The following is a 7837-nucleotide window of genomic DNA, read 5'->3' on the forward strand; positions in this document are numbered from 1 at the left end:
GGCACTAGGGAAGGCTGTGACCCATTTGAAGACCTGAAAGGAATCCAGTATAGCTCAAGCTTAGAGATTAAGGTGGGATGAATGGATTAGCAACCCACGAAGTACAGAACCCAGGTTCTAGAAGCAGCCTTGTAAGGCACAAGGTCACACTTTATCCTTATTGGATTAGGAAGCTCTCAAAGGATTTTTGGCAGGGGAGATAATCCAACTTGCATTTATATATATATAAAAAAATCCCTCTGACTTTGATGGTGAAAGAATTAGAGTGGAGGATTAGGGAGACCAGGTAGACGGGGACTGCCCAAGTCCAGGTGAGAGATAATGATGGCTTGCTTGCATGAGGGTAATGGAGCTGGAGAGGAAGAAAAAATGTAGTGATCTAAGGTGTCTTTGGAGGTACAGATGTTAGGACTTAGTGATTGGTTGTGGTAGTGACATGCAGGGACATATCAAGACAGGAGCTCAGGTTTCTAGTGAAAGTAATTAAGAGACAGTGGTGCCCTTCCTGTGACTGAACATGCTGGAAGAAGGTTAAAATAACAACAATAATAACAACTATAACAACAAGCAAAAGACAAATGATGAATTCTTTTGTACCAACAAGAGACTGACATTGTATGTAGAAATGGGTTAAGGATAAAAAATGTGAAATTCCTAACAGAAGTGCAGTTGCCAAGACATGTAGAAAAAGGTGTTTAACTGTATTTAAGAGAGGCAGATTAAAATATCAAAGCACCATTTACCTATCACATTGATAGAGGATTTTTTTTTTTAGAAAAGCATGCTAATGCCTAATATTGATGAAAACCAGAAATGGCATTCACATATATTGCTGGTAGAAATTAAATGTGGTATAGTTTTTTTTCTGTTTTTTTTTTGTTTTGTTTTGTTTTGTTTTTTGCAGGGGAGGGTAGTTTTAAATTGTTCAAAATGTTAAGCAATATAGTTTAAGTACATATTCAAACAACCTTGCAAGAAATGTTTACAAAGTATCAAAGTATTTACACTATGAAAAAATTTGGAAACAATCTCTACATCTGTAAGTAGGAGGTTATTTATGTATCTATATATCTATTTTTTTTGGTACTGGGGATTGAACTCAGGGTCACTCAACCACTGAGCCACATCCCCAGCCTTATTTTGCACTTTATTTATTTATTTATTGTTTGTTTGTTTTTTATAAATGTAATAAAATTTTTAGTAATTAAAGAAAAAATGATTTTCATGAAAACTTCAAAATGTCACCAAGCTCTTAGCTTGATTTTTTAAATTTTTTTTTGTTTTAGATATACATGACAGTAGACTGCATTTATGCACTTTGATATATCATACATAAATGGGATATAATTTCTCATTTTTCTGATTATACATATAGAATCACATCGATCATGTAGTTATATATGTATATAAGGTAATAATGTCTGTTTCTTTCTACTATCCTTCCTATCCCCATATTCCCTCCTCTACCTTCAGTCCCCTCTACCTAATATAAAGCATCTCTATTTTTCCCTTGCTCATTGTTGTGAATTAGCAATCTCATATCAGAGAAAACATCTGGCATTAGCTTATTTAGCTTAGAATGATATTCTCTAACTCCAGCAAACACCATAATTTCATTCTTCTTTAAAGCTGAGAAATATTTCATCACCTACACAGATCACATTTTCTTCATCCATTCATCTATTGAAGGGCACGTAGGTTGGTTCCATAGTTTAACTATTATGAATTGAGTTGCTATAAACATTGATGTGGCTGCATCACTATAGTATGCTGATTTTAAGTCCTTTGAGTATAAACCAAGGAGTGGGATAGCTGAGTCAAATGGTGGTTCCATTCCAAGTTTTCTGAGGAATCTCCATACTGCTTTTCATAGTGATTGCACCAATTTGCAGTCCCACCAGCAACATATGAGTGTACCTTTTTCCCTACATCCTCGCCAACTTTATTGTTGCCTGTATTCTTGATAATTGCTATTCTGACTGGAGTGAGATGAAATCTCAGAGTAGTTTTGAATTTCATTTCTCTAATTGCTAGATATGTTGAACATTTTTTCATATATTTGTTGGTTGATTATGTATCTTCTTCTGAGAAGTGTCTGTTCAGTTCCTTAGCCCATTTATTGACTGGATTATTTATTATTATTATTATTATTATTATTATTATTATTATTATTATTATTTGGTGTTAAGGTTTTTGAGTTCTTTATATATCCTAGAGATTAATACTTTATCTGAAGTGCATGTAGTAAAGATTTTCTCCCATTCTGTAGCTCTCTTTTCACATTATTGTTTCTTTTGCTCAGAAGAAGCTGTTTAGTTTGAATCCATCCCATTTATTGATTCTTTAGTTTACTTCTTGTGCTTTAAGGGTCTTGTTACAGAAATCAGAACCTAAGCTAACAGGGTGAAGATTTGGATCTACTTTTTCTTCTAGTGGGCACAGGGTCTCTGTTCTAGTGCTTAAGTCTTTGATCCACTTTGAGTTGAGTTTCATGCAGGGTGAGAGATAGAGGTTTAATTTCATTTTGTTTACATATGGCTTTCCATTTTTCTCAGCACCATTTGTTGAATAGGCTATCTTTTCTCCAGTGAGTGTTTTTGGCATCTTTGTCTAGTATGAGATAACTATATTTGTATGGATTTGTTTCTGTGTCTTTCATTCTGGACCATTGGTCTACATGTCTGTTTTGATACCAATACCATTCTGTTTTTGTTACTATAGCTCTGTAGTATAATTTAAATTCTGGTAATGTGGTGCCTCCTGCTTCATTTTTCTTGCTAAGGATGGCTTTGTCTATTCTGGTTCTCTTATTGTATAAATGAATTTCATGATTGCTTTTTATAGTTGTATGAAGAATGTCATTGGGATTTTAGTTGGGATTGTGTTAAATCTGTATAATGCTTTTGGTAGTATGCCCATTTTGACAATACTAATTCTGCCTATCTAGGAACATGGGAGGTTCTTTCATCTTATAAGGTTTTTTCCAATTTCTTTCTTTAGTTTTGTAGTTTTCATTGTAGAGGACTTTCCCTTCTTCTGTTAGATTTGTTACATTGATTCCCAAGTCCCCCCGACCCCCTCCGAGGCTATTGTGAATGGGGTAGTTTCCTAATTTCTCTTTCAGTGAATTCATCACTGATGTATAGAAATGTATTTGATTTATGGGTATTGATTTTATATCCTGCTACTTTACTAAATTCATTTATTAGTTTTAGAAGTTTTCTGGTAGAATTTTTTGGATCTTCTAAATATAGAATCATGTCATTGGCAAATAGTGATAGTTTGAATTCTTCTTTACATATTTGTATCCCTTTAATTTCTTTCTCCTAATTGCTCTGGTTAGAGTTTCAAGGACGATGTTGAATAAAAGTGGTGAAAGAGGACATCCTTGTCTTGTTCCAGTTTTTAGAGAGAATGCTTTCAATTTTTCTCTGCTTAGAATTATGCTGGCCTTGGATTTAGCATATATAGCTTTTACAATGTTGAGGTGTATGTTCCTACTATCCCTAGTTTTTCTAGTGTTTTGAACATGAAGGGGTGCGGTATTTTTTAAAATGCTTTTTTCTGCATCTATTGAGATGATCATATGGTTCTTGTTTTTAAGTCTATTGATAAGATGAATTGTGTTTATTGATTTCCATATGTTGAACCAACCCTGAATTACTGGAATGAATTCCACTTCATTGTGGTGCACTATCTTTTCAGTATATTTTTGTATGTGATTTGCCAGAATTGTAATGAGAATTTTTGCATCTATGTTCATCAGGGATTCTGAAGTTTTCTTTCCTTTATGTGCCTTTGTCTGGTTTTGGTATCAGGGTGATATTAGCCTCATAGAATGAATTTGGAAGTGTTTCCTCCTCAACTATTTCATGGAATACTTTGAGGAGTATTGGTGTTAATTCTTCTAAAAGTCTTATAGAAATTGGTTGAGAATCCATTGGGTCCTGGGCTTTTCTTGGTTAATAGGATTTTTATGGCATTTTCTATTTTATTACTTGAAATTGATCTGTTTAAATTGGGTAGGTCTTTCAGTTTGGGTAGGTCATATGTCTCTAGAAAATTGTTGATGTCTTTGATATTTTCTATTTTATTGTTGTATAGATTTTCAAAATAGGTTCTAAATATCTTTTTATTCAGATGTGTTCATTGTGATCTTTCCTTAGACAGGGTCTCAATGAATTGCTTAGTGCCTCACTTTTGCTGAGGATGTCTTTGAACTTGCCATACTCCTGCCTCAGCTCCAGAACCTCTGGGATTACAGGCATGCACAACTGAGCCTGGCTACATAACCATTTTTAAGTATGCTATTTCACTAGGTGAAAAAAATAGATCATGTGAGACTCAATGGCACAAGTCTATAATTCCAGCAACTCAAGAGGGTAAGGCAGGAAGATCACAAGTTCAAAGCCAGCCTCGGCAACTCAGAGAGACCTTATATCAAAATAAAATAAAACAGCTGGGAATGTATCTCAGTGGTGCTAGAGTGCTTACCTAGCATACATGAGACCCTGACTTCAATCCTCAGTGCTGGAAAAGAAAAAGAGTTGTTATAATGAGTTTGTTTAATATGATCCTATTTTGTAGAGTATCTGAATGTGAATGTGACTTGTGTGAATGTCCATGTGTCTTCTTACAAAAAGATTTAGGAGAAAATATATATATAAAAGGTATTGCTAGTAGTCAGTGAGATTTAACTGTATTTAGTATATTTGGATAAATAGAAAAAAATAATAGTTTATAAACAACTCTGATTATCCCTTCCCTGGGAAGGATAATCAGAGTTGTTTGTTTTCCTGTTTCTGCCCAGCTTGGATCTCCTCTTCCATGTAGAAATAAGAAACTTGATGATGAAGGTCTAGGCCATTTCTATAGGCCTTTCAGCCTGTTTGCTTGCTGGTCATAAAATATTCATGCCAATTAATTTTAAGCCAGATGACAGGAAGTGGAAGTTTAGAGCTGCCCAAAGCTCACTCCACCACAGCTTCCATCAGTGTCCAGCACAATCCCTTTGCCACTCTTTTGCTCATCCCTTGGCAGTTGGGATTTCATCCTCATTTGCAGTGGCGGTGGCAATCCTGGGTGTTAGATTACCAGCCCTTTCCATTTCCTTGGTTACTATCTTGGATCTTTGAACAAAGAATCACTTTCAGTTCACATTTTTCTAAACTTGGTTTTAGAAATTATGCAGCTTCTTATCCAAGGGCCCTTTGGGGGGTCTTAAATAAGTACTGATACAATCTAGTCACTTTTTGGAGAAGCTGACAGTGTAACGGAACTGGATGACCTTGCCTTGATTTGGAAATAAAATTTAATTAGTGGTCAGATGCTAAAGAAATGCAAATTTGGAATTTGAGGACTGGCATGAACGCTGGGTTAACAGGGCAAGTCCTGGTTCCTTCTGTAAGGAGCTGTGTGACTTTGAACATATCGTAAGGTGTTTTTGTTGTTTCAGCTTTAAAATATGACAAAATGAGGTTCTGAGGTCACAGTAAAGTGAGGGAACTTACACAAGCCTCCCCCCAAAATGTAATGGGGGCACTGAGGGGGAGGTGGGCAAAGTGGATGAGCATTTTAAATGTCAAGAGTTATCTATTATAATAAGAATTAGAAAAAGGTATATAAACTGCATCTCAAACCTGTGACTTCATGGATATTTGTATGTAGAATGGTTATAAGTATAAACTGAGTTGTTAGCATCCCCTTTGTATCTACAGAATCCATTTTCAGTTGCAAGACTACCTTTCACTAGGCACGGGCGGTGGGGGGCACAGGAAAGGAGCTGTAGGATTTTTTTTTTAATAATAAAATCCCTTAAAAATAAAGTTAAACAAGAATATGTGAATTGCTTTGGAAAAGTTAATGATAGTAGAGGCAACCCATGGATATGGTAAAAAATGTGATGTTGGTGCCCAAATTACTGCATCAAGCCTTGGATGGATCACTAAGCCTTATCGAGCTACAGTTTTCTCAGCTGTAAAAATCTCCCAGGGTGTTTATGAGGATCATGAGATAATGTCTGCAGATATTATCAGCTCAATAACTGTCACTTAGTAGGGACTCAAATGTATGAGTTTCCTTTTCTTTCTGTAGCCTCTTTTTTTTTTAAGTTAAAATAATATCTGTGATAGGCTGGTAAGTTTTCTTATTTTCAAGATGAGGTAGCAGATCCCAACTGGAGGAGGACAGTCCAAGGGCTGAGGTCACCTGCTCTTTACTCTGCCAGGCTCAGGTGTAGCAGTGAGGGCATAGATCAGACCTCAGATCCAAAGAGCTTGGGGAAACTGACCAAGCTGAGAGAACGAAATAAAGCAACCAAGGCAACAGTCCTGCTCTAACACCAGGGGCCAGAGAGGGAGAATCACAATCTGCTGGGCACTGAGTACTTTTAAATTGTATGGATTTGTATAGCCCCTGCTCTGAAAAGAGCTGAACTCCATGTATACAAGAAAATAAGTTTGGAAAAGTATCTCAGAATGTTGGAAGGAAGTATGTTGAGGTTGCAGCCCTTTTCTTTGCTCTATTTCTTCTGGTTTCTTAGTGGCCTTTCACAGATTAACATCTATGAAAAATAAACATAAGTGCCCAAATGATGGGAAGGCTGAATTTTCTGTCCTGGGAGTTGGGCACTATTGGCATCCGGGCTTGCAACATAACTATTAATTACCATGCTTAATTTTTTATGATCACACTTCATTTTCTGAATAGTTCCCCTTGCAAACCGTGACCATTGGCAATTTCCTCTGCTCCATGGGATCATGGAGAGTTGGTAGCCAACATTAGGTATAAAACCAGTGATGCATTTTAGTCCAGAGGACTCAAGGGATTAATTGTGATTGTCTTCTTGTTTTGCAGATGGAAATTTTGAGAATCAGAGAGGGCTGGTTATCTCTCAGACGCTTGGTCAGTAGGTAAGTGATGATAAAGGACAGTCTGAAACAAAATATGCTTCTAGGCTCTATGACCTAACCTCCGCCAGACCCAGTGGCTCCTGTTTTGTGACTTTTCTATTTTGCACAATTCAAGGAATAAGATGAGCTGGTTTGAGGCCTTTGCAACGTCGTGTGCACTTGTTTCTGGTTGTTCCCTTCGTGGAGTTGGAATGAATGTTCAATTCGAGTTTTTGAAGACCTCCTAGGTATTGTCTGGCCTGCAATGGGACTTTTCCTGGGAATGGTAGACCCATTAGATTCTGGCCTGCCCTGTGGCTGGTGTGACACTCACTGACTGTCCCTGCAATAGACCTGAGTGTTTGATGAATGTAGCACTGATCCAAGGGGTCAGAGGGTGTTGACCTCAGCCCCACAATGACCCACTCTATGACCTTCAGTACACAACTTCACGCAAGGTTGTCTTCATTTTGCCTGCCTTCTTCCCAACTGTTTTACTACAGAAAATTTGGTGCTAGTCTCTGTTCCAGGTACTGGAGATGACAAGCTAAAGACAGCATAGATTTTGCCCTTGAGGAGCTCACGGCCCAGTGGATGAGCTCCTTCTTTCCTTGGTAGTTTCTCATCATGAGAATTTCTCATATCTGCTTGGAGTTTGTAGTTGGTGGAGTGTTTTGTGACCTTCACAAAACTATGTAAGATAGAAAGAAGTTGTGACTTCCATCCACAGAGGAGAGACCCGCGGCTCAGGTTGGCCAAGGCTATCCAGGGAGTAGGACTCAGAGCTGGACTCCAGATCCTTGCTAACTTCGAGGTTGGTTTGTAATCCCAGCAAAAAATTCCCCCTGACAGTTTTAGCATCTTGTGGGTATTGCTGTGCCCTAATCTTCGGCATCAGGGATGAGGTTGGGGAGACAGGCTCTTGGATGGAGCCCTTGTTGATGTGG

At 37.4% G+C, this 7837-nt stretch overlaps 1 long non-coding RNA gene across 1 annotated transcript in view; it reads left to right on the forward strand.

Moving 5' to 3' along the window:
* LOC143640505 (uncharacterized) overlaps positions 1–6882 on the forward strand; it is a 162135-nt gene extending 155253 nt beyond the window's left edge. The window contains exon 3 of the long non-coding RNA XR_013154958.1: positions 6856–6882. This is a non-coding gene — a long non-coding RNA (uncharacterized LOC143640505). The remainder of the gene's footprint in view (positions 1–6855) is intronic.
* Positions 6883–7837: the final 955 nt, after the last annotated feature.

Source organism: Callospermophilus lateralis, unplaced genomic scaffold (assembly GCF_048772815.1).
Source record: "Callospermophilus lateralis isolate mCalLat2 unplaced genomic scaffold, mCalLat2.hap1 Scaffold_314, whole genome shotgun sequence".
Taxonomy (NCBI): domain Eukaryota; kingdom Metazoa; phylum Chordata; class Mammalia; order Rodentia; family Sciuridae; genus Callospermophilus; species Callospermophilus lateralis.